Source organism: Giraffa tippelskirchi, chromosome 1 (assembly GCF_054371585.1).
Source record: "Giraffa tippelskirchi isolate mGirTip1 chromosome 1, T2T-mGirTip1v1.2.pri, whole genome shotgun sequence".
Taxonomy (NCBI): domain Eukaryota; kingdom Metazoa; phylum Chordata; class Mammalia; order Artiodactyla; family Giraffidae; genus Giraffa; species Giraffa tippelskirchi.
In genome coordinates, this window is record NC_137275.1 from 73,049,383 (window position 1) to 73,073,840 (window position 24,458).

The window sequence follows — 24,458 nt, forward strand, 5'->3', positions numbered from 1 at the left end:
AGAGTTTTATAGTTTCTGGTCTTACATTTAGGTCTTTAATCCATTTTGAGTTTACCTTTGTGTATGGTGTTAGTTCAGTTCAGTTGCTCAGTCATGTCCGAATCTTTGCGACACCATGAACCACAGCACACCAGGCCTCCCTGTCCATTACCAACTCCCGGAGTTTACACAAACTCGTGTCCATTGAGTCGGTGATGCCATCTAACCATCTCATCCTCTGTCGTCCCCTTCTCCTGTCTTCAATCTTTCCCAACATCAGAGTCTTTTCCAATGAGTCAGCTCTTCATATAAGGTGGCCAAAATACTGGAGTTTCAGGTTTAACATCAGTCCTTCCCGTGAACACCCAGGACCGATTTCCTTTAAGATGGACTGGTTGGATCTCCTTGTATGGTGTTAGGAAGTGTTCTAATTTCATTCTTTTACATGTAGCTGTCCAGTTTTCCCAGCACCATTTGTTGAAGAAGCTGTCTTTGCCCCATTGTGTATTATTGCCTCCTTTGTAAAAATAAGGTACCCATTGGTGCATGGGTTTATTTCTGGGCTTTCTGTCTTGTTCCATTGGTCTATATTTCTGTTTTTGTGCCAGTACTATACTGTCTTGATGACTGTAGCTTTGTAGTATAACCTAAAGTCAGGAAGCTGGATTCCCCTCGCTCCATTCTTCCTTCTCAAGACTGCTTTGGCTATTCGGGGTCTTTTGTGTTTCCATATGAATTGTGAAATTTTTTGGTCTAGTTCTGTTTAAAATACCATTGGTAATTTGATAGGGATCACACTGAATCTGTAGATTGTATTTGGTAGTATAGCCATTTTTACGATATTGATTCTTCCCACCCAGGAACGTGGACTGTCTCTCCATCTCTTTATGTCATCTTTGATTTCTTTCATTAGTGTCTGATAATTTTCTGTGTACAGTTCTTTTGTCTCCTAGGTAAGTTTATTCCTAGATATTTAATTCTTTTTGTTGCAATGGTGAATGGGATTGATTCATTAATTTCTCTTTCTGATTTTTTTATTGTTAGTACATAGAAATGCAAGTGATTTCTGTGTATTGATTTTGTATCCTGCAACTTTGCCAGATTCACTGATTAGCTCTAGTAATTTTCTGATACTGTCTTTAGGGTTTTCTATGTACAGTATCATGGCATCTGCAAACAGTGAGAGCTTTACTTCTTCTTTTCCAATCTGGATTCCTTTTATTTCTTTTTCTTCTCTGATTGCTGAAGCTAGGACTTCCAGAATTATGTTGAATAATAGTGGCAAAAGTGGACACCCTTGTCTTGTTCCTGAACTTAGGGGAATGCTTTCAGTTTTTCACCATTGAGAATAATGTTGCTGTAGGCTTATCATATATGGCCTTTTCTATGTTGAGGTAGGTTCCTTCTATGCCCATTTTGTGAAGAGTTTTAATCATAAAGGTGCTGAATTTTGTCAAACAATCCAATCAAAAGGTGGGAAAACACTTAAACAGACATTTCTCCAAAGAAGACATACAGATGGCTAACAAACACATGAAAAAATGCTCAACATCACTCACTATTAGAGAAATGCAAATCAAAACTACAACGAGGTATCACCTCACACCAGTCAGAATGGCCATCATCAAAAAGTCTACAAACAATAAATGCTGGAGAGGGTGTGGAGAAAAGGGAACACTCTTGCACTTTTGGTGGGAAGGTAAATTGATACAGCCACTGTGGAAGACGGTATGAAGATTCCTTAAAAAACTAGGAATAAAACCACCATACGACCCAGCAATCCCACTCCTAGTTTCAAGTTTCAGCCAAACTTGAAAGAGACACATGTATCCCATTGTTTATTGCACCACTATTTACAATAGCTAGAACATGGAAGCAACTTAGATTTCCATCAACAGATGAATGGATAAAGAAGTTGTGGTACATATACACAATGGAATGTTACTCAGCCATAAAAAGGATGCATTTGAGTCAGTTCTAATGAGATGGATGAACCTAGAACCTATTATACAGAGTGAAGTGAGTCAAAAAGAGAAAGATAAATACCATATTCTAACACATATATCCGGAATCTATAAAAATGGTACTGAAGAATTTATTTACAGGGCAACAATGGAGAATCAGACATAGAGAATAGACTTATGGACATGGGGAGAGGGGAGGAGAGGGTGAGATGTATGCAAAGAGTAACATGGAAAATTACATTACCATATGTAAAATAGATAGCCAAAGGGAACTTGCTGTGTGGCTCAGGAAACTCAAATAGGGGCTCTGGATCAACCTAGAAGGGTGGGATGGGGAGGGTAATGGGAGGGAGTTCCAAAAGGGAGGGGATATATGTATACCTATGCCTGATTCATGTTGAGGTTTGACAGAAAACAGCAAAATTCTGTAAAGCAATTATCCTTAAAAATTATCCATAAAAAATGAATTAATTTAAAAAAAAGAAGAGGTCACAGCTCATGGAATGTAGGCAGCTTCTAGAAGCTGGATGGCAAGGAAACAAATTGTCTCAGAGAGTAGGGCTTCCCTGGTAGCTCAGAGGGTAAAGCGTCTGCCTGCAATGTGGGAAACCTGGGTTCTATCCTTGGTCGGGAAGATCCCCTGGAGAAGGAAATGGCAACCCACTCTGGTACTCTTGCCTGGAAAATCCCATGGACAGAGAAGCCTGGTAGGCTACAGTTCATGAGGTCACAAAGAGTCGGACATGACTGAGCAACTTCACTTTCTTTTCACTTTTCTCCAGAAGGCCTGCCACGACCCTGAATTTAACCCAGTAAAACTCATTTTAGACTTCTGTCCCCAAGGACTGTGAGATAATAAGCTTGTGTTAACCTGATACATTGCTCTAATAATCTTAACTAACAAATCATAAATGTCAAACAAATACTCTGAGTCTTACTCATTCCGGAGTTTTTCACCAGAATTTTCTTGACTTATGTTTATTATAAAATTAATGGTATGTAATGTCTTCTTCTCTAGGAATCTTGTAGACTATTCTTTGAGAATATATTCTGTTGTCTTCCAGTTTCTACTGTTGCTGCCAATAAAGAGCTCTCCTAATAATATTTCCTCTATAAGTAATCTGACTTTTCTCTTTAGTTACGTTTCAGATCTTTTTTTCTCTGATGTTCTAAAATTTCATTATGAAAGATCGAGTTTCATTTAACATGACTGGGCTATTTTTATATTTCCCAAATCTGAGAATGCACATATTTCAAGTAGGGAAAATTCCCAACCATTATCTCTTCTATATGACCTTTTCCCAGTTCTCTCTACCTTGAACTTCTATTAGATATATGATGCATTCTCTCATTTTCTCATTTTGGTAATAGTTTCAGGAAAACACAACTCCAGAAAAGTCTTGGAGATGCTGCGTTTCCATGATCAACCTCTAGACTAGAAAATAAAAGTATCTATCTACTACCAGTGATGTATAGGACAGTCAAGAAAGTACCAAAGTTTAGAATACATTTTTCAATTAAGTCAAATGAAAGGCTCATCATGACATAGTTCTCTATAAAAAGTTTAGGAGAGAAATTATTGGACCAATTTATTGTGGACTATTTCATAAAGATGAAGGAATAGATATAAAATACACATTAATATATAAACTATAATTATAAAAATTATCAGGGTATCTACAATCCTGTTTAAGAATTAGAATGCTGCCAACAGCTTTTAGGTTGACTCTGTGCCCTTCCCAAGTCTAACTGCTATAGAAATCCTAATTCCTATAACACCCCTCCAAAAAAAACATCTCAACCTTATCCTTTTAAATCTCTTTCACAAAAGTGTACATCCCCAACCATACATTGTTACCTTTGCACTGTTTGAACTATAAATGGAACCATTCTGTTTTTACTCTTCATAGTCTTGCCTGCCTTGCTAAGCATTGTGTTTGTGAATTTCTTCAGGTTCATATCTGTAGTTGTAGTATATTTTGCTGCTTTTTATTATTCTGTTGCTTGAGTGTATTAAAATGTATATATCCATTATTCTATTTATGAACTCTTATATAACTGTTTATAGTTGTAGTTTTACAAATAATACTGCCATGCCTATTCTTGTACATGTCTCCTAGAGAGCAAGTATAAGCACAAGCATTTCTTAAACTTTTAAAATCAAGAGTATAACTTCTGAATCATAAGAAATTTGTTATATTAGTTACCTATTGCTGTATAACAATGTTACCAGAATGTTAACAACATAAAAATACACATTTATTATCTCACAGATTATTGGGTCAGGAATCCCAATACAGCTTAGCTAGATCTTCAACTTCAAGGACTTTTCACAAGAATACAATTAAGATGCCAGCCAGAGTAGAGGTTTCATTAGACTGTTCAACTGAGGAAGAAGCTGCTTTCAAGGTCATGTGGTTTTGGTAGGATTCTATTCTTTGCGAGCTGTGGGACCAAAGTGTTGGCTTCACTTTTCTGTCTGTCCACCCTTAGCTGCTTGTTATGTGGGCTTCAACATAAGGCACCTCACAATGTAGCTTGCATCACCAAAGCCAGCAATACTCAGCATCTGATAACATGAGTCAGAATTTTATGTTCACAAGAGTGACATCCTATCACTTGCCATATTCTATTGAAGCAGGTCCTGCTCACACTCCAGGGAAGGGAGGCCACCATAGAATCTGCACCATATTCATCTTGAAGTAAATAATCCCAAATTGCTTTCTGAAGTTGTATCAATTTATATTCCTACCTACCATAACTAAAAGTGCCTGGCCTTTAATATTCTTGTCAATAATTACTGTCACACATTTTTTATTGTCAACTCTTAGATTTAAAATATAAAATATGTCATCTAGTTTTGTTTCTAATTTGCATTTCTCTGATTACCAGTGAGTTTTACACATATTTAAGAGTTGTTCTTGTTTCCTGTTCTATGAAATTATACATTCAGTCTCTTGCTTTTTCTTTTCTTTTTTCAGTATAAAGTGAATATATTTATTTAGGTGGAGAAAAGAAATCACAACAAATTATAAACCTTACAAAAGCTACAAAACTAACATATTTTGATTGATTAACTGGCTACACATCAAATAACACTTCCCCTACAACTGACTCCCTGTTTGTTCAGTCTATCCTTTACTGTGGTTCTTGCCCTTTTTCTTTTAATATTGTCTTACTTTTACTCATTCTTCCCCAGCTAGGGCCCTGACCTTGGTGTGGCAGATATGCCTTGGTGGGAAGTATAACCACTCCTTGGAGCTCAAATATTCTTTGATGGAGTCCCTGTTCTTCAGCTTTCTCTCCCTTCCCATTACAAGAGATACAATCCTCTTCAAAGTTTCCCAAAGAGGCCCTCAGTCTTTCACATTTCACTTTTAATGGCCTGTTACTCATTTTCGATCTTTCATTATCTTTTTCTAGAACTTCAATAGAGCATAGAAATAGCCATCCAATCCCACTGTCTTTTTACTGACGATTTCCATCACAGTATACAAATGGCTAAAACTTCACACTAGTTAGGGCACTGCCTTCTAGAAAATATCCTGGATCACCAGCAATGTAAGTTTTCATGACTGGACCATAACTTTTGCCAGGGGCTTGCTGTGTTCTTCTTGCCACCAAGTGATGGGATCCTCACTGCCCAATGGGCAGTGAATGAAACAACTACAAAGCTCCATCTTATTGTCAGTTTCTTGGTCTACTCCTGGTACCAAACACTAAAGTTTACACTCTTCCAGAAGCTGATTCTAAGATAGAGTTTAGCGTTCAGGATGTTTATTAGGAAGTGTTCTTGTGATTAACAACTATGGAAGAGAGGGAGAGGGGACAGAGGGGGAAGATGGTTTGCAATACAAGCTAGAGAACATCACTAGACCCTATGAGGGGCTCTGAGGCTAAAATGACCCATTAAAATTGTCCCACTGGACCAAAACAACTGGCCTCCTACTCCTCAATCAGATTTTGTAAGTGAGCTGCCCCAGGATAAGTGTGTGGCCTTGGGCTAGGTAGCTGTAGCTGAAGTTACTTCCAGCAGCTGGGGCAATAAGGACATCCTAAAAAAGGGTCTGGGTGGCACAAGGCTTTGAGATATCTGATAAAACTGGACTTCATCTGATAAGCTTGATCAAAAACTAAACATAAAGCAGACAAAAAACAGATATTAAGAAAGAAAATGGGGTGAAACTAGAGACAAAATTTTTGAAAACTAGAATATTATGAACAAATCTATGCCAATATATTTGAAAACTGTGACATACCAAAAATGATTCAAGAAGAAACAGAAATACTAAATAAACCTCTATTTTTAAGAAGGTAAGTCAGTAGTTTAAAATCTATGCCCCCTCCCCTCAATCATTATGCTTAGACAGGTAGTTTTATCAGTGAAGTAATTATAAAGTTTAAAGAAACTCAAAGAGAAAGATTTCCCTGGAGGTCCAGTGTAAAAACTCCAGACTTCCAATGCTGGGGGCATGGGTTTGATTCCTGTTTGGGTGCAGCCAAAAAAAAAAAAAAAACTACCTCAAAGATAAGAAAAGAGAGAAAATTCTCCAGCACATTTTTAAATTTTGAAATAATGTTTCATATGTCCTAACTAAGCAAATATTAATTATATATATAAAACAATAGAATATTATTTATTATATATAATACTTGTATTGATATATATTAATATGTAATTTGTTTATATATAACCTATACTATGTATAATTATATATTTTATACACACATATGTGTACACATACACATGACATGAATTACAAAAACCAAATATCCATAAATTAACAATGGCTGTCTAAGAGTCATAAAATGGTGGGTAACTCATTTTGTGCTCATGCTTTTTGGTATATTATTAATTTCTAAATGAATGGGTACTATTTCAATCAGAGAAATTTATTATTTTAGTGAAATTAAGATATGTATATATATATATATATATACATCTCTACTCACTACAGACCCTTAACAGATTCAAAGTCTGATGAAAATTTTGTTAATAGCATTTGTTTTTCACATAGATAATCTAATGGATGCATTAACTATTCATTCATCTAGATTTTCTAAGTTGTGCTGTCTACAATAGGAAAGCAAAATTCCTCCAGCATATTCTCTCTTCCTTCTGACAAATCTTTAAAACAAGAATTAAAACACCTAATTCTAGCTCTAGTCCTGGTGTCCTAACTCCAGTTCTGGTACTAACTACCTGTGTTATTTTAGAGATGTCACTGGTTTTCAGTTTTCATATCTATAAAAGGAAAAAATTAGATTGTAGGGTCCCAATGTTCTTTCCAGCTCTAATATCCTGTTATTATCTAAATGCCTTCACTGGGTACACTGACTGCCCTTATAGAAGGTCTAAACACAAATCTTCCATTTGAACAGAGATACTCTGTCTCCTATAAGTCAGAGGTGACATGTATATATACTTAATCATTCAATGTCATCCTCTAATTCCAGGAAAAACAATTTCCCTGAATATGAATTATAAAACCCAAATATGCACAAGGTAACAATGGCTATCTATGAGTGGTAAAAGTTTTTAACTCCCTACACAAGATGTAAGGCTCTGACATAAATACAGCATGAAACATAAGAACATATAACAACTTTTCTCAAAAAATATTGCAGCTTAGTAAATACTGACAAGTATACAAATATCCATAATGAAAATTACAGAACAATAGAGAACAAAAAAATACACAGTATTCCTTTGACATTTGAGGTTTGGAGTTCAATTTTAACTATTCAAAAGCAAATTTGAAATCCTGTGTGCTATAGTTTGCCAAGATATTTTTATTGGGGAATTATCCAGAACACAGATATCAAACCTCTTTCACAAAATTACCTAAGCCAAACTGGCATTCTGGAAGCTTGTTTTAACAGATGTCAGTTGCCAGTATAATACAGCACATGTTATATCTTCAATAAATTTTATGGTCAAATTAAATAAAATATAGTCCTTTATATGTATTTTAATTACTCCCTATGTAACAAAGGATTCATATTTTTGAATTATATTCTAACATCAGTGTGAATTTCCCCATGCTTTTTCTGGAATATAACATGAAGCTGCTGATTTTACAGCTGATATCTTTGGGAAATAACAAAATTCACTGTGTATTCATTTACGAATGCTATATAGATATAATGGTTGATGTTTATTAAGTGATTATTATGTTCCATACATGATAATAGTAAATGTAAAAGCACAAGTTCTGAGTCAAACTTCCTTGGCTTCAATCCCTTTCAACCTATTTGTAACTACATGTTATTTGCTTTTCCAATAGTTGGGTCATGTGAAATATGTGAATTAAAATAGTGCCCACTTCAGAGTCGCAATGATAATTAAATAATTAAACATAGGTAGAGTTTAAAACAGTGCTTGGTCTGTAGTTACTGCTCAATAATGGTAGTTATCACTATTAGTATTACTATCATTATCCACATGAGAGATTGACTATTACAATACCCACATACAGGTAAGAAACTTAGACACAGAAAGGTAATCATAGGGACAGTCAATGATGAAGCTGAGGTTCAATGTGTGTGTGTGTGTGTGTGTGTGTGTGTGTCTGTGCACACATGCACACATTCAGAGGTTTCAATACAGATAGTTTAATTCCAGGAAATGTAATCTTAATTATACAACCAACAAATATTTATTAAGTACCCCAACATGTTTCAGGCTTTGGTCTAGGTACTGTGTATACAATGAGAAACAAAACCACCAGGATCTCTGCTCTAACAGAACTTACATTCTAGCAGGGGGCAAGACAGAAGGAGTAAACAAACAAATACATAAGCAAGATAATTTTAAGTCGTCATATTTAATCCCAAACATGATACCAAAATAGGGTAACAAGATAGCGAACAAGGTCATTGGGATGGAGGACAGGGAAGACTTCTTTACGGAGGTGACATTTGAGCTGAGTGACGTGAGATGATTTGGAGGAAAAACTTTCCGGGCAAAAGAAAGGGCATGTACAAAAGCTTTCAGGAGGGAACCAATATGGACAGATTAGGAAGCAAAAAGAATGTAAGTGAAATTGGACAATAATGAACAAAGGGGAAAGTAATATCAGAGGAAGTGATAAGTGACTGGGTCAGAAATGATTGAATGGGTGGCTGGATGGGTGAAAACAAAAAAAAAGAGAGAACCCAGCCCAATATAGTTATTTACTTATTGAATAGCAATTAAATGCATACGCCAGTACACTTGCCTGGGAAACCCCACGGACGGAGGAGCCTGGTAGGCTGCAGCCCATGGGGTCGCGAAGAGTCGGACACGACTGAGCGACTTCACTTTCACTTTTCACTTTCATGCACTGGAGGAAGAAATGGCAACCCACCCCAGTATTCTTGCCTGGAGAATCCCAGGGACGGTGGAGCCTGGTGAGCTGCCGTCTACGGGGTCGCACAGAGTCGGATTGGATTGATGCGACTTAGCAGCAGCATAGGTCTCGCATAGTTCTAGGCACTGGGGATACAAGAGTTAACAAATTAAAAATTTTAAAAACAGACAAAAATCCTTTTCCTGATGGAACTTTGTATTAGTGAAGAGCAGGTAATAAACTTGTTAAATAAAGGATGTTAGAAAATAAAGCACAGAAGAAGGACGGTGAGGCAAGAGGTGCACTTTTATGTAGGGTAGTCAGGAAAGGACTCTCTGATAAGGCAATTGCTCACAAAGGTGTGAAGGTAATAAAAGAAGAGACTCATGCAGGGCAGAAGAGGATCTAAGACCAGAGAAGAGTAAGTGCAAAGGCCCTGGAGTGGGAATATGCCTGGTGTATTTGAGAAGCTACAAAGATGCCAGTAGCACCAGGGCCAGTGAGGCAAGTAAGAGAAACAATGGATGATTAGAGCCTATAAGTAAGGGCCAGGAAGGTAAATATCTTAAGGACTTTGGCTATTACTCTGAGTGAAAAAAGAAGTCATCTAAGTGTTCTGAACAAAGAAATTCATATTGAGATATCTCTGAAGCAAAGCAAGGGTAGAAACAGGCAGACCTGTTAGGACTTTATTGTGTTGATCTAAAAGGAAAGGCCAAATTGAAATCTTGACTGTGTTGCTGTCCAGAGGGCAGCATAGACACTTGTCCAGTGGGCAAGAGGGCACATCTCTGCAACAATCCAGTGACATAACCTGGGGCAAAAGCAACATCCTCTGGCGGGATCAGTCTTTACCCATGTCCACTTCCTCCTACAGTTTGGTCTCCTGTTTCTCTGTTCCCCCAGGCACTGATCTGTAGCTCCTCTCCAGCTTCAGATCACAGCACCTTCCAGTGACCTCCAAGGAATTGAATCTGGCTGCCACTCAAGATCCTACCTTGCAGATGACGAATGAAGCAACACTCCGTCGATGTTTTCGAGGACTAAACCCGCACACATTCTGGTTTCCCCTCTGCCCAGCTGGCCTTGAGTCAGCATAACAATAGGAAAAAAATCTCTTAACTTCCAAACAACACATCTAAAACTAGGCTTTTAGAACAAAGCCTGGATATCATCTCAGAGCTGACTGAACAATAAGAAAATTTCTCCAGATGATAATCCTAGCTTCTGCCTCCCCCCCCTCTACGCGCATCCACCCCCCATATTACCTGGAAGCACAGCCAGGGTCTAATATGGCAGCCTGCCCATCTGCTCAACAGAACTGCCTGAACGGAAAATAAATCCTCTGCTCATATGGTTGACAAGCTGGATGACTAATTGCAAAGAAGACCAGTAATTTATTGGAACAGAAATTGAGGTCATTTAGGCAGGATTTAAATACCTTTTTCCTAGCCAATTTTTCAAATTGACTTAAAGAAGTGTTGCTCTCTAACAAGTTGGAAATATGTCAATGCCCTAATCTGACTTCACTTCATTCTTTTAGTCAGCTCTCTGCTCTCCCGCCGTTTCTCCATACATTAATGCATATTTATGCTACATATTACACAGTATTTTTGTACTTATATTAACATCTCTTCATAATATTCTATTTGAGAGGGAAAATAACTCAATCAAAAAGACCAGAATTCAAAGTTAAAGGGGACAAAGTCCCAGTTTGTCATTTAATAGCCATGCCCACGGGCCAATCACCTATCTGCCCTGGACTGCACTATCTTTAGAACTGGGTAACATCAGTTCTTCACACTTCCCAGGATTGTTATGAGGTCAAGTGAGATACAAAGATCACATTTATGTGGATATAAAAATTATAAACTCCCATAACAGTTAGTTATTATGTTGTTGTTATTGTTCAGTCACTAAGTTTGTCCAACTCTCTGCCACCTCATGGACTGTAGCATGCCAGGCTTCCGTGTCCTTCACTGTCTCCCTGAGCTTGCTCAAAATCCTGTTCATTGTGTCCATGATACCATCCAACCATCTCATCTTATGTCACCCCTTTCTTCTTCTACCCTCAATCTTTCCCAGCATCAGGGTCTTTTCTGATGAGCTGGCTCTTTGAATCAGGTGGCCGAAGTACTGGAGCTTTGGCATTAGTCTTTCCAATGAATAGTTAGGGTTGATTTCCTTTAGGATTGACTGGTTTGATCACTTGCTGTCCTAAGGACTCTAAAGAGTCTTCTCCAGCACCATGGCTCAAAAGCATTAATTTTTCAGCACTCAGCCTTCTTTATGGTCCAACTCTCATAACCATACATGACTACTGGAAAAACCATAGCCTTGACTATATGGACCTTTGTCAGCAAAATGATATCTCTGTTTTTTAATATGTTGTTTAGGTTGGTCATATCTTTCCTTCCAAGGAGCAAGAGTCTTTTAATTTCATGACTGCAGTCACCATCCACAGTGATTTTGGAGTGCAAGAAAAGAAAATCTGTCACTGTTTCCACTTTTTCTCCATCTGTTTGACATGAAGTGATGGGACTGGATGCCATGATCTTGGTTTTTTGAATGTTGAGTTTTAAGTCAGCTTTTTCACTCTCCTCTTTCACCCTCATCAAGAGGCTCTTTAGTTCCTCTTCACTTTCTGCTATTAGAGTGGTATCATCTGCATATCTGAGGTTGATATTTCTCCTGGCAAACTTGATGCCAGTTTGTGATTCATCCAACCTGGCATTTCACATGACATACTGTGCATAGAAGTTAAATAATCAGGGTGACAATACACAGTTATTATGGAAGAGGACAAATATATATTTAGTTATCCAAGGATTACAAGCAGGAAGTCATTGCATAAAATCAACTAAATACTAGAAATGTTTCTCTTTATTCTGGGGTAAATACTTCTTAGAGCCCTTGTCTGCTCTCCTCCTTCTTTGCTCTTCTGTTGTGGGGAGGGGAAGAAAACCTTTCTGAGCTTAAATTTCTCATCTGTAATAGGCAAAGAGACACAGTAATTATTAATTTTAACACTAGGATAAGTGATAAATACAAAGAAAAAGGAAAGATGCTTGGTGGTCAGCGATGTTTTCCCTGACGATATGACTTTTAACGCAGTTGTGAAAGAAGTGCTGACTGATTATGGAGGAGATGTGGGAGAAACAGGAAACAGCTTGGTACCCACCCACCCACAGGCTAAGAGAACCCGAGCGGGTCTGGTACTCGCCTGGAAAGAACAGGCTGGAGAGGCAGACGGGGCTGGATTAAGCAGGGGCTCATAGACTACACTAAGGATTTGAAACTTTATCCCAACATCAATGGGAGGTCTGCACATACTACTAGAGGAATTTTCCTGAGGCATGGCTGATCCTGTACCTCTTCTGAGTAGGCCCTTCCTGTGATTATACCCTCAGAACAAATTCCAAACCCCTTATCCATGTGGTCAAGTTCCTTCATGATCAGGAACTAATCTATACTTTCAGACGTTTCTCCCAAGCTTCTCCACATGTCTCTTATGCTAGTCAAATGTAGACGTTCTGGGGCTTCAGACACTACCCCACAAAGTCTTTCTTTGGTTTTTACCATTTCCCCTGCATGAGATACCCTCCCATCTCTTTCTGTTCTTCTGCCTCTGGCAAGGACCTGCCCTTATTTTGTTACCTTGTTCTAAGTCCACCATCTCCAAGAAGTCTTCTGAAATCCTCCCAAACAATTAAGGTCTCTTAGAGCTCCAAACTTTCCCACAACCCCAGTACCTCTCCTGTATGCTTATGAAGCACTGCCCCCTGTTCTAGTTATTTGGATATTTTTCGTCTCTCCTGAGCTGGATTCATAAGCAATCTGGGCATATGGTCATGCCCCAATCATCTCTGTGTTCCATATGCCTTGTCCATAGCAGAGGTGAATGAATGTTAAATGAGGGCACACTAAATAAAAGCAAAAAAGTAACCTTATTGCTAAGTCCAAAGTATTGCACTTTAGCTCTTAATATGATAGTCATTACTATCATCTCTATAAAAGTAAAATAGCAGTTGAGGAATCAACATTCATTATTTACAGCTAATTTTCAAAATATAATGTACTTAATAAGAGTTTCACATATTTTTGCTATCACACAAAATATCACTTACAATATGTTAGGGATCTATCAAGCCCTTCCACAAACTAAGAAATCTTCTCTGGAAGACAGAGGGTGTTTTCAACAGTTCTTGGTGAGTTATTTAAGGAAATCTAAAGTACAAACAATCAAAGTTAAGTTACATAAAATCTACCCATAAGCATTTGTTTTTCTCCTTGCAGTTGAGGTATCTAATCAGTTACCATCAGGTTTTTTTTTTCTTTTTTGAACTTTCAGAGAGGTTAATCTCTCAAATCTTAATGTGTACACGCATTAACAGCTTACCTCTGGTTAAAACAAATCATTTCTTTTTCTTGGTTTCGTGTATTGTTTGGAACAGAGAGGACTTAAGTAATTACCTAATTTGGGCCGCATTTTATGAGACTCTAGGCTTTCCAGAGACTTCAGCATCAACAGCATGCTGACATTTATATTGGGGGAAAGACCCTGCAGGTCTTTTAAGATAAAACATTCTATGTTTAATTACTTGTAAGTGGCATGTAGGGTCTTTTTTAAGATAAAGAATAAGCTTCAAATTCTAGCCAAAAAAAAAAAAGTATCGTATTAAGTTTGAAGGTATATGCAGAATTTGGTAAAATAACAGTACCAAAGAACTCTAAGTTTATACAGGGACAATATAGTGACACAGGGTGTTCCCTTGTCTTCATGCCTGTGATGAGTCCTCCCAATCAGGCAAGAGTAGAGTTGCTCATAAGAAATTAAGGATCAGGAAGGGGGGCAGTGTATGATAGACCATAGAGGTGGAGGGGGTGAGCAGAAAAAAATAGTGTGCCCATAGCACTGACAAAAGTTATCAACCTGATCCTCAAGTCTTAATGCCAGCCAACCCATCATGTTCACCACCACCAATGACATACATGCCAGGGATAAAGTGCCAAGCAGCCAATTATTTAATTATTTGGTGGAAGCAGGAGAAACTTATTTTAATTAAATTATATGAAGAAATGTATTTACCACCATAGCCAAAGCAGCCATAGCCAGGAAGAAACAGAGCTGGGGCAGGAAACATTTCTCATTTTTGTGTAATTCTTGTTCTCTTTCCATCTTTTTAATTTGTTTGGAAGGTAAAAATTAGGAAACTTCTATGGATATATATTTAAGGGTTTGAAATTTAGACAATAACGTAAAACTCTGATCCCGATAAACAGCATTAAGCGTGCCTTTTTAGTTTCAGAATTTTGAAGTCTCTAGACTTTAAGTCATCACTATTGTATATGCATCTGAGAAGACAGATCATGATAAACACACACACATATATATATATACACAAATAAACACACACACAGTTTATTGTATATCTTGACAAGAGGGGAAATATTATATTTTGCTTATTTATTCAACATGTTTGCCCCTTTTTAGGTTAGTACCTCTGGTAGCTCCACAACTGCTGTCCCTTTATCCAACCCTGCTTCTGCCCCCTGCTGACCTTCCCACTCAAGATAGCAGAGCTTCTTCTGTAGGGCTGTATCCTCTGGGGCTAGGCTTGGTGATGCATCAGCATTGTATGGGTTCTGCAGACAGTGGCTAGTCAAGCACATTGAGGGAGTGGTCAAACTGACCATACCAACAAGTGATGGGGTAACTTCAACCCTGAAGATGTTGTGCAGGGAAAGCTTGCATTCTGATTAGTCAGAAAGGTCTTGGCTTGAACCACAAGTATCCCATGCTATGTGTGCAATCCTGAGAAAGTACACGATCACTCAGAGCCTCAGATGTTGATAGGCCAACTAACCAAACCTAGCCCTAGCCCCAGGAAGGGATGTAGCTGGATTTCACCCTGAGGTAGCAAATGTGTTCATGGGTCTGATCTGGAGTTCTGGCACCTGTGCTATTGGTAAACAGCAAATCGAACCCCATAAACAATCTTTTTCTGGATGACGATTTTTCTTTCACATCATTTTCTCTAGTCTCTTTTCATTTTAGCCTTAACAACTGGCATGTCAACATACATAAAACAGTTAAAAATGTAATAATTTCAGAAAAGTTTGCTTCCCCACCCAGTTAAATAACTATGTCATGAAATTGTGGGGGATTAAGTGAAATAACACATAATTCTCCTAAATGCTGCATGATGTGTCCCAAGTTCTAAAGATGACTTAAATAAAAACAGAAAAACATGGTTAAAGATAATATAAGGGCAAAATAATATAAGGAAGGATATCATTGAAAAAAGAACACTATTTGTTTGCATACATAGGCAACAGTATTTTCTATTTCATTTATTTATTCAAGAAATCTTTGTTGATTTCTTGCTAGGACCACATATGAACAAGGCAGCTTGGCTGCCAAGATAAACAGGATATGAAGTTTACCTTCTGGAGAAGAAGACTTGGAAAGCAATGATTATAATGCACATATAATGACCAATCAGTCATGGAGATAGGTTCAGAGTGCTGTGCCACACAAAATGAAAGGTCTCAGCTGGAGGGAGTGGAGTGAGGAGCAATTTCCACCAAGAGGAAACATCTGGGTGAAGACTTGAAACATGGGTAGAACAAAACAAGAAAGTGTACTTGACGAGCACTGCTTGTAACTGCTTTGTATTGATAATTAAAAGAAAGCAGAATGATTTCATGAACTTCATCCAAAAATCAGCATAACAACTTTATAGTCCAACACACAGTCTACATATAAATATATTTTAACAATAGTAATAATTAAAATTTTATTGAACTCTTATTATGTGTTTGGCACCATATAATGCCTCATATGCATCACCTCACCTCACCCTCACATTAATACTATGAAGTAAGCAATATTGCTATTTTCCTTCTATAGACAGGAAAGCAAAGTTGTAAAGAGGCTATGTAATTTGTCTAAAATCATGCAACTAATTAGTAGAACCAGGATTCAAACCTCATCTGACAGCAAAATGCAGTTTCTCCTATGAACAAATGTACGCATAAAAATATATAGATATGACATGGGTGTTTTTAAAGCATTCCATTGTGGCTGAAGAGTTGTTTTTGAAAACCCTGAACATAGGTGCTTAAAATAAGCCTGTAGATTATTCTCAGGCAGAACATATTTGATATATTTGATACTGATCAAATTATTAATTTAAGGTATTACTATTAGAATCCTCTCTGGTTTCATCCCAGTCTTTTCCTTAACTACCCAACACCGGAATACAACCGGCTCTAGCATCCCGGACAGACCTGCAGAGGTTATAGAAAGGCTAAAATGTAGGAGCATCAACTTACTTCCTTAATTACTGAACAAAGTACAAGTGGTCACTGGGGGAAAATAAAATGCCTCCCTTTATTAACTAGACAAATACAATAGAAAAGTTATGGTTTCTAAGCAGTGTTTTTCTTGCAGTAACTCCTGAGCAAATTTATTCCTACTAGATTGGAAGGGATAATTGCACTTGAGGTAAGATGATAATATTTAAAAAAGACAAATTAAAAATACTAGTAATTAAATATTGCCTATAAGATGGAGCTAAGGCAAATTAGACATGGTAAACAATAAAAGGAATTAATACTAAGTTGTCCAACTAAAGCAGAGATTTTCCTTTGTGTGATTCTCAGTTGTAGAAGGTATTGTTTTCATTTAACAAGCTTGGTCTACATGATCAGCATTACTATAATTTTACCTTCTCTATGTATTCATTATTAAACACAAGGTCCTGACTAAAAAAGATCATTCTCTTAACTTTGTTTATATCCTACTTATTGTTACTTGGCAATTTAGCCGAATGGGAGTCGTGGTTAGGGGTATGACAAAGGATTACTTCAGCTGTAGCCAATTTTTAAGAGACCCCTTTTATTATGCACATCCCATCACCACTCATATACATGCACTCCAGGTTTGAGAAATCATGAAAACTGAAGAGATAATTAATTTAGAGCTTTCAAATTGAATAATTCTAGTTAACAGCAATCTTTCTTCTGTTTTCTCTTTCACTTCTTGTTGCCATTTATGTTCCTTACTAAAATTTAGAGGCAGATGCATGTGACATCACAAAGCCAGTCTGTTTTTGTTCTTTCTCATGCATGCTTCTTGCAGTTCAGAGGATGCAGGTAGAATCAAAGACAATCAAAAATTAACCCACTCTGTCCCACAGACATTTGCACGGCAGAGGTTAACCATAGTTCAAATGCCTGTTCTCACGTAGATGTTAGCCATATAAAAGCCACATTTTAAATACTTACATTAAATATGTTTCTTAATATAGGAAAGGAAGCACTTCAGTAAGTCCTTGATCTGGATATATAATGAGATTTCAGAAAGCAGAAATAATAATGCTACTGAGAAATAAGAAAAATGAATCTAGTTGTGAATACATGATTATATGTATAAACCCACATGCATGCACACATATACACACTCAGATGCTTTGGGAGGTGTTATTATTTCTGATAAGCTGGTATCTGTGCACTACCTTTTCCTTCAAAGACATAACAGAAATCTCTGCTCTTTTTTCTTAAAAGGAGTAAAGGCCATTTAACCAATCTGCTAGAGAATCTCTTACTAATGAACAAGAATCAGGCAGAATGTTAAAATAGTACATATTTGCTTTCAGTACATTTTAGCCCCAAATGGATTAAACAGTGGTGTCAGCAAGTGAAGGAAAGATAAGGGACAGGCTAAGAATACATCATGTGGAAAAAATTGCATTAGACCAAGGGAACAATATTCCTCAAATACTGCTGAGGCTGGGATATTAAGAAATAAAATTTAAACAAGGAAAGGGAAAAGATGAGCCTAGGTCCTGCTGAAATACCACTCTGGCATTGTCAAATTTAAATGTGCTTTTAAATATGAGAAATATAGGGATGTATCTACTGAAAAGACGTATGTGTGTATATATTTACATATATATATTACATACATATAATTGGTATCCACGGGGCCCTTTTTTTCAGGAAAGATAAAAAATATGTTTGTACAAGACAAAATAATTATATCCTCAGTTCACTACAGGTTAAATTATATTCATGTAGTGTCCATCAAGCAGAATAGCAGAGATACATTATGAGAGAATTGCGGGAATTAACCTTTCTTTGCTCCTTTGGTTTTTAAGAGGCCAAGATCAAAGACCAGGTCCCATCAAATCCATTAAAATAAAAACAGAAGTTGTTGGGGGCTGGGGAGGAACTCCAAGGAAAATTACCTCTTCCTTTGTAGTACAAAGCACTGCTGCAAAGAACTTCACTTTATTTAGATCTTTTTTAATACACTACCTGTAATTCAAGTGAGAAGCACAGTGGTTTGATCTGTGGGAGGAAATTTTATATGGAGGAAAATAAAAAGGAAAGAACTAGAGTTTTAAATAAGCCTTTCTAAGCTTGCCGATAAACCTGTTCATTGTACATGCACCATTTCCAAATGTGGGACCAACTCTGAGACCTCGCTGGCTTTGCTGAGACCTATCGTTGTGCTTATTTATTCCTGTGCATTATCCTGTAATAGCCCCACAGAGATGATCTTCTTTCAGCACCATCTGCTACTAGGAAAAACAAGAACATACACTACACCTGTTACAAGCTTCCCTGCATTCAAAGTCTTTTCTCTAGGCAAAATGATAAATTATGTCAGCAATAAATGGGAATCGCCAACTGATAGCGAGAGAAAGGTCCTGATTCTGGCACATTTTAATCAAGTTCCTAACTGGGAAAAGTAAATCATTTGCCCCCCCCCAAAATAATCTATAGGGTATGTTAGTGCTTAACACAAAAAATGTAGCCAGTAGGTTATCCAAAGACTGCCTTGGACTTTGTGTTATGCTGATGTAATTCCTTCCAGAAATACTGTCTGGCATCAATATTTGTGATCAAGAGACTAAGAAATCACAAAACTTGCTTGACATCAGCATTCATAAAATATACCTAAATTAATTCAAAGAATATTTATTGAGTCCCTACCCTACTGGGCTCTAGCCACTGAGGAGGACCAGCAAGGCAGAAAGCACATGCTCTCCATGGCTTCCCAGCCTTTGAGTCATCCAGCCCTTTGTATTCATGTTTCTCCCCGCTGAGGATAACCCAGAGGCAATGCTGACTTCAAGCCAACTTTCTAAGAGCTCCTCAGAGACAAATTTATTCTAAACACCCCCGTAGGCTACTCCTGCACATGTAGCATCACAAAAACTACATTGATGAAAAACTTCCTGTTCTAGGATAAAACAATTATCTCATACTAAACATGCTCTGATTTTTTTAAGCTTGCTGTTTTACCACAGGCTATTACTTACATACGCATTACACAAAGGTATTTACTGACATCAATTACTGCTCCAATATAATATTACATGTTTATGAAGAATACAAAAGACTTTAATGTTTCATATTGGAAGCAATTAAAATTTTTGAAAACCTACACTATTCCAGGCACTGTTGGAGACCTCTCATCAGGGTTCCTCAAGGGTCTCTAATCTTACTGAAGCAACACTAATCACCTGAAGAAATTAGATAGTAACTGTAATCTCAGATCATATGTTACTGGCCATGAATCCTACCTGAATAGAAACAAAGTCGAAAGCAAAGTGGGCTGGACCAATCAGGGCAGGCTTTGTGGAAAAGATGGGATTTGATCTGGGCTTTAGAAAGGAAAAGATCTCAAAAGAGAGAAAAAGGAAAGACAGTACAGAGAAAGGTGATCACAGCTGCTGGGGACAATGGCATGGCTAAATCAGTAAAGATCTAACAGCAGGGATTAGAAAACTCACCCACCCTAGAGAGTTTGGGTCAGTAGCATTCTACAAGTGCATGTATGGGTACACATATAGGTACTCTTATGTATTATAACTTATGGTACGTCTGACCTTATGTATATGCATTATATGTGCGATTGAGAGGCCAAGAGAAAGACACTGTTTGATTCATTCATAACACATCCTTATGGAATTGCTTGATGGAATAATACCATATCAAATAGTCACACCATGTCTCTATATATATTATAGAGAAATACCACTAAAACTTATCCCATAATTAGAATTATATCTTATAAAATGCTTATCACTTATCACCCTTTTGAGTAGATGGCCTTAGGAACAAATGAATATCTTGTCTATTAGTTAAATGTGTTAATCTTCCACATTCCTATTTTAATAGGAGAACTTTGGGGAGGAGACTGTAGAATGCTCCCATATACTGATAAATCTAAATTAATTGCCACCTCACAGAAAGCAGATCCAGGCATAGCTAAGGACAGCCCAATAAAGACACTTGCAGAAACCACAGCAGCAGTCAGAAAGTGTACAAATTAGACTACTTTAAGAAGTGAACAGCTAATATGAAAAATGCCATAAAGCTGTAACATAAGCCAATGGGACATTCACACTTTTATGTATAATGCATTCAGCTATGTCACTTTGCATCCAAGGACAGATATTTTTGGAGGTAACAGGAAATGCAAAGGTCCATTGAAGGGCAACAAGATTATTGAAGGCCTGTGAATGCAGCAGGAATAAGGACACTGTCCTCACAATATGAGATGAAATTGGCTTTTATAAGAGAGGGACAGAACTACATACCCCAAACCTCACAAATTCACACTAATGATGAAGAGATACCAAGACAAAGACTGAAATTATCCCAGAGGGAAATATAACATAGAAAAACCAGATGCATGTGCTGTGCACATACATTTGAGTCAGTCCAATTTTATTTCTCTACTCAATATGGATCCCAGAGCCTTTGAACCCCTCAGCAGAGGTCCCAATATGTCTGCTCTAGAAGAAAAATGGGAAGGTCATAGGGAAGTCAAAATGAAAAATGTTAAGGCCATGCTCATGAATTTGCCTTCTGGTGTTTGCTGATTGAAAAAGAAAAAGGTACAAATAATTCAAAGCCTATCTTAACTGAGCTAATGCTCAACTCAACATCTTAAAAGCACGGAGTAGTGAAAAAGACTCTGGACCTACATGGCCGATCATTTGGACCCGATCATTGTCCTGCCATTTTTACCCTTGCTGAGCACCGGGAGCCTCGGGCTCTCCCTACCTGGGTGACATCAGCTGGGCTGGCTGAGCTCTGCACCACTCAACTGTCTGAGAAGGATTTCTCCAGTGAGAACCAGAGTTTCACTGACCTGGAGAGAAACTCACTATCTTTCACATTCCCCTTTCTCCTGAGGGGCCTGCTAGGAAGACAGAAACAAATGCTGGGACTGGATGAAGAGAGTTTCAGGGCCTGGCCTTAACTCAACTTTTTACCAGCTTGCCGGTGCCTCTTCTAATCTCATTTGGCCTTTTATTCTTACAGTAATATTTGTGAAAACAAAGATTGAGACTCTACTATGTGCAGACATTTTATATAAGCACCAAAACGATAATAATAAGATATTGTTATCTTATTTTTATAATTGAGGACCAAAGACATTATAGACTTAGCCCACAGTAATAAATGTGGAAGTACAAAAACTGAACTTAAACACTATCCAGTTGAACTCAAGCTCTTTCTACTATACAATGTTGCCTCTAAGCACAGGCCATGCTTACAGGGTTTGTCAGCCAACAGTTACAGTACCTGAACTAGTTTGGATCTCACACAGAGGACTCTCCAGATAGGATAATTTGAAAAAGATTTACTTAACAAAGTGGTTTATTTACAAAGGGTGGGTGTATGGTAACCACAAAGAATAATGCAGAACCTGGAGCTTATCATGGCAACTGAGCTATTAGCACCCCTACGCACCAGGAGACCAGGAGAGGGGATAACCACCAGAATCTTCAGAAGGAGGAAGTCATGTAAGGTTAGCTCCGGGGTTAATTCCCTCATGAGGAAGATATCCAGCATCGCACTGGTTTAAAAAAGGTGGGTGAGGGGAAAGGGACAAAATCATAAAAGACATCCCTTGCCTTCTTCCTGGTTTTCCCTAAAACCATTCAACTCATCAAGATCACTGGATATGCTGGTTTCCAAGCTCACTAAAGAGCAATACAGTTGCCTATCGAACATAGGATCTATTCAATTTAGCAAGTGTTTTTATGGCATATTAAGGATGGACTTCAGTCCAAGACCACAGTGGTCTGTATGACCACCAGACCACCATGATCCACATTATGACCAGGTTACAACAACACGGAATAAAGCAATAAACAGTAAAGAAAAGAAATGCATAGCGAGTGCAGATGCTGCCCAATAACTTCTCCTATTTACATTCATGCTCAGCCTCCACTCCATGGTGGGTGGTCCAGCCCAGGAAATCGCAGTCTCAAGTATACATGAAAATGATGATCCTAAGCAAGGAAGAAAATAGCCCTGGGGCTGACACTCGGAAATGTCAAGATGGATTCAAATTGTTAACCTTTTTACTTGTGCATTTTAAAGAAAGTGCTTTTGTTAGGCCATTGCATGCTATCTACCTGCCTCCCTGAAAATACATTCTAAAAATTCATCATGTCTCCACTAAACAAGCTTCTTCTATTGTGATCCCAAATTTGCAGCCCTTTTCCAAGTGCCTCTTGATCCTCCCTTTTAGGAATGACAAAGACAGCATAGTTGGTCATCTTTTGCATCTTTGTTATCTTATTCTTTTGTTTGCTTCTCCATGCACCAAGAATTCCATCAAATGCCTACCAGACAACAACAATCACATTGAGCTTTAAAAAATTCTTATATTGCACCTTGATTTACAACCCTGGTGGCTTGTAAAGACAGTAAAGAATCTGCCTGCGGAGGGGATTCTTTGAGGGGAGACCAAGGTTCAATCCCTGGGTTGGGAAGATCCCCTGGAGAAGGGAATGGCTACCCAGTCCAGTATTCTTGCCTGGAGAATTTCATGGCCTGTGGAGCCTGGTGGGCTACAGCCCACGGGGTCACAAAGAGTTGGACAGAATTGAGTGACTACCACTTTCACTTTCTGTATTTACAACAAACCTCATGAAGTCAGTCTAGAGAATATTAGCAACCCTCTTTTACACAGAGGGCCCTCAAAAGAGTCAACTACTTATCTAGAGTGACATGGTATACAACAGCCCACTGTGGACTCTGAAGCTCTCTGTGACCCACTGGCCCTCCATTTCTAGCCCCATCTCACACCACCCACCTCTCGCTCACTGAGCCCCAGTCACAAAGGCTTTCCTTCTGCTCCTCAAACACATGATTTCCTTCTGTCCAGCTGTTCCATTTTCCTAGGACATTCTTCTTCATATCTTCGTGTGGCTGACTCTTTGCCTCTTGGGGCTCAATCCAAAGGCCACCTCCTCAGAGAAGCCTCTACAGTCACACAGTCCAAAGAGGCTTCATTTGTTCCATCATAATTACATCATTCGGGTTGTGTTCCTTTACAGCAGTCATCATTATCTGATATTATCTTTTGCATTTACTTGTTTCTTGTTTATGTTTTCTCTTGTCCCCTAGAGTAAAACCTCCATAAAGAGGAGGCCTTTCTCTATCTAGCTTACTCCTATATCCCAGTACCAAGAGAATACTCAGTACAACCTCTAATTGCATATTTGAGTTATTTTTAAAATATACCCATTTACCTGCAAGCTCTGTGGGAAAAGAAACAATGTCTATTTTGTTTACTATTAATACTATGCAACACAGATTACAGACTTAGCAAATGTTTTGTAGAAGGAAGGATGGAAGGAAAGGAAAGAGGGAATGAATGGAAAGTGAAGTGAAGTGAAAGTAGCTCAGTCATGTTCGACTCTTTGTGACCCCATGGACTGTAACCTGCCAGGCTCTACTGTCCATGGAATTTTCCAGGCAAGAATACTGGAGTGGGTTGCCATTCCCTTCTCCAGGGGATCTTCACATCTGAAGGATGGAACCTGGGTCTCCCACATTCAGGCAGATTCTTTACCATCTGAGCCACCACGGAAGCATATGAATGGAGGGAGGAGCTTCATGTCACTTGCCTTAATATGAGCCAGGCACTCTGCTAAGCCATTTATATCTTGTCTCACTTGGGCCTCAATTACCTATAAGTAGGTGTGTTGTCTCTAGTTTTGCAAGTGAAAAAAACTGAGGCAAGGAGAGATCACATAATATGAACAGTTCTGACAAGATGTATATGCAGAATGTGTCATACTTCAGGTCATGTCTTTTCCAACCACATCACACTAGATCTGAGCACACTTAAACTTCGTAT

The 24,458-nt window shown here is 38.1% G+C and overlaps 1 protein-coding gene and 1 long non-coding RNA gene across 11 annotated transcripts in view; one reads left to right on the top strand and one right to left on the bottom strand.

Moving 5' to 3' along the window:
• The window catches only part of LOC145546416 (uncharacterized), a 452,418-nt gene extending 428,818 nt beyond the window's left edge, over positions 1-23,600 (bottom strand). For 3 of the 10 annotated variants that reach the window (XR_014082930.1, XR_014082925.1, XR_014082939.1), the window contains exons 1-2: positions 23,409-23,597; positions 9,293-9,420 (exon numbers count right to left, since the gene is read on the bottom strand). The gene's annotated coding sequence lies outside the window, so the exon portion shown is untranslated. Of the gene's footprint in view, positions 1-9,163; positions 9,421-10,962; positions 12,263-23,408 lie in introns of those variants that run through there. The other 7 variants (XR_014082923.1, XR_014082911.1, XR_014082921.1 and 4 more) reach the window with 5 other exon arrangements.
• Positions 9,688-10,790, top strand: LOC145521248 (uncharacterized). The gene is made up of 2 exons (XR_014065266.1): positions 9,688-9,782; positions 10,181-10,790. It is a non-coding gene; the product is annotated as an uncharacterized LOC145521248 (long non-coding RNA).
• Positions 23,601-24,458: the final 858 nt, after the last annotated feature.